This window comes from Mus caroli, chromosome X (genome assembly GCF_900094665.2).
Source record: "Mus caroli chromosome X, CAROLI_EIJ_v1.1, whole genome shotgun sequence".
In the NCBI taxonomy this organism is placed as follows: domain Eukaryota; kingdom Metazoa; phylum Chordata; class Mammalia; order Rodentia; family Muridae; genus Mus; species Mus caroli.
Genome location: NC_034589.1, coordinates 89,875,298 through 89,878,506, shown reverse-complemented (window position 1 = coordinate 89,878,506; position 3,209 = coordinate 89,875,298). Strand labels below are relative to the sequence as shown.

The window sequence follows — 3,209 nt, the reverse complement described above, 5'->3', positions numbered from 1 at the left end:
GGTAATGGTCAGGGTGACTTTCTTTGAATGAACACTCTTTGAACCCAGGAAGCGGGTGGGTGGAGGAATGTCACTATCTGTTTTATGATTAGCATACCTTGGAGCATTGAGTCACAAAGGCCACATTTCTAAGCCTGGCCTAAAGGCCTAGAATTTTGTTTTTACGTTTTACTTTTTTAAAAGCAGATTTAAGGAATTTATGTCCACAAAGCCAGCCCTATAAAAGATACTAAAAAGGATGCTTAAGCACAAAACCAAAATCAACAATGTCAGAGAAGGTACAAGGAATATATAATCCCAGACCAATCAACCAAAAGAGATGAAAACACCAACCATAACAAAAGAACATGAATTCATACTCATTGTTCAGTACTAATGATTTCAATTACCCCAATAAAAAGACACAGACTAACTGATTGGGTCAGCAAACAAGATTTTCCTTTTCCTTTTTTTTTTTTTTTTTTGCCTTCAAAATCATACCTGACCATCAGCAACAGACACCATCTGTCATTAATGTTCTATTGCTGTGAAGAGATACCATGACCAAGGCATCTACTTTGGGGCTTGCTTTCAATTTCAGAGAATGAGTCCATTTTCATTATGGCAGGAAATAGACAGGTATGGAACTAGAACAGTAGCTGAGAGCATTGCATCCTGATCTGCAGGCAATAGGTTTGGTGGTATAGGGGTTAGGTGTGTTAAGTGTGGTATGGGCTTTTGAAACCTCAAATCCACACCCAGTGACACACACCTTCTCCAAAAAAGGCCATACATACTAAATCTTGCCAGACAGTTCCACTAACTGGGGACCAAGCATCCAACTATATGAGCCTATGGGAGCCAATATTACTCAAACCACCACACCATCATATGGCTAAAGGATGTTTGATGACTGCCCTGCAAGTATCCAGGCAGAGAAGTAAATCATGAGATGAGAATGAAAACTCCGTTCAGATCGAATTAGAATCAAGACTTGGGGAGTCAGACACTAGCAGTTATTGTTGCCATATTTAAAATGCAGTAAAATTGGAGGACAGGCGTGGCATGCACTGGCCCCAGGGCCCACCACATCCTCCCCCAAAGACCTAGCTCCTAGACCTCAGTAGGATGGAAGAGACGCTGAATAAAGCCAAGATCATCTTTGTGGTGAGCCAGGCCTGGCTCAGGAAAGGACACCCAATGTGAGAAGATTGTGCAGAAATATGGCTACACCTACCTCTCTACTGGGGACCTGCTGCAAGCAGAAGTCAGCTCCGGATTGGAGAGGGTCAAGATGCTGTCATCTATCATGGAAAAGGGGAAGCTGGTGCTGCTGGAGACAGTGGTAGACATGCTCTGGGATGCTATGATAGCCAACATGGATTCTTCCAAGGGCTTCCTGATTGGTGGCTACCCAAGGGCAGCGAAACGGAAAATAGTTTGAACAGAAGATTCGACAGCCCACACTGTTATTGTATGTAGACACAGGCCCCGAGACCCAATGACTCCTAAAGTGAGGGGAGAGTGGCTGTGTGGATGACAATGAGGAGACCATCAAGAAGAAGCTAGAGACTTACTACAATGCCAGAGAACCTGCCATTTCCTTCTATGACAAGTGTGACATTGTGGGCAAGGTCAATGCCAAAGGTACGGTGGACACTGTCTTCTCTCAGGTCTGCACCTACTTTGAATTCTTGAAGTAACTGGAGCCATTGGCCAGCTTCCAGGCCACCTTCACCCTTGAATCCAAGCAGCCTGGCTCGAGCCCAGCACCTCCACCCTGCCAGGCTGTGCACAGACACAGGAAGCAGCCACATTTTTCTGTGCCATGGACATCTGAGCACTAAAGAAATTGCCAGGGAAGTTTAGAATTACTCCCTTTTCTTTGCTTCCAATTGAGGTGATTCATGCTGCCACAGCTGGAGGATCCAGTGCTGCCAGCCTGTTCTTGACCATGCCTCAGCCCAGCTGTTTTGTTTCACTACAGCTCTGCTGGGATCCTAGTCCCTTCCTTAGCCAAGCCATGTCAAGCCTAGGTATGGGCCTCTGGGGTGACAGGCTGCTCCTGGGGTGTGATGTTTACCCTCTGTTCCTCCATAGCCTTGTTGTACAGCTATTGTTACTCTGGAGTGAGTTCTCTTCTCTTTTCTTTTTCTTTTCTTTTTCTTTTCTTCCTCTCTCTCTCTCTCTCTCTCTCTCTCTCTCTCTCTCTCTTTCTTTCTTTTTTTAACAGCATCTCAGGTGACTTAAGTAGGCTTCAAACCTGCTATGTAACTAAGGACAACCTTGATATTCCTGCTTCCACTTGTCTTCATGAGTGCTGATATTACAGGCCATACCTCGCCACTCCTGGTTTTGTGGGGGTGCTGGGGATCAAGCCCATGGCCCTGTGTACACTAGGCCAGCAGTCTACAAATTGAGCTGCATCCCCAGGCTGGGCAGGCTTTCTATGCCTGACTGGAACCTGGGCTGTACTCGGCAAAGGGCCACAGGCATGCCAGCTGGGGTCACATGGCCACTGGGTAGCAAGGAGCTGTGCAATGGGCTATGGGAAAATGAGGTCAGGGGTGGTCTTCCTTATGAAGAGACTTGAAGACTCCCCTGGTATGGCCCTGCCAGGTCTTGCCACTCTTTGGCTGGTTTTAAAACTTGTTCTGTCATGCTATGTCCCAACCCTTATCCTTAGCACTAGAACGTGAACATACAGATTAAGGAATGTGAGTTGTCATAGACATGGATATGGGATCAAGAACCAGGCCTTGGACCCAGCGAGGACACCCAGGGATCCCCAGAAGAGCTGACATCTCTCTTCTGCTCTTTATTCTTTGATCTCATTACACAGGAAGGCACTATTTGTATTTACCTGTCCTGGTGTCTTATTCCCATCCCTAGTGACTTCCCCTATAAGCCCAGATAGCCTGTAGCCATGGCTGCCCCAGGGACACCTGCCCCTGGGGGTGATGGTGCTCACTCCTTTCTGTTTACTGCCAGCAGGGCCACCTTTCCTTCTGCCTTGCTTATTTAAGCTGTCCTTTAAAATAAATAAGTGTACTTTAGTTATTTTTAAAAAACAGTATAATTTGGGGAAAAGTTTCCAGGCAACAATCATTCCCATTCCAGGTTTCTAGGCAACATTCCTATTCCAGGTGCATAATAACGCTTAAGGTATGACCACATAGAAACATCTTTGTAAAGTTCATGTGACCATGAAGGTGGGTTCTATAGTTTAA

General features: G+C 45.9%; 1 pseudogene; it reads left to right on the top strand.

Moving 5' to 3' along the window:
* The first annotated feature begins 1,107 nt into the window (after window positions 1–1,107).
* On the top strand, window positions 1,108–1,682 carry LOC110287473 (annotated as a pseudogene).
* The last annotated feature ends 1,527 nt before the right edge of the window (window positions 1,683–3,209 follow it).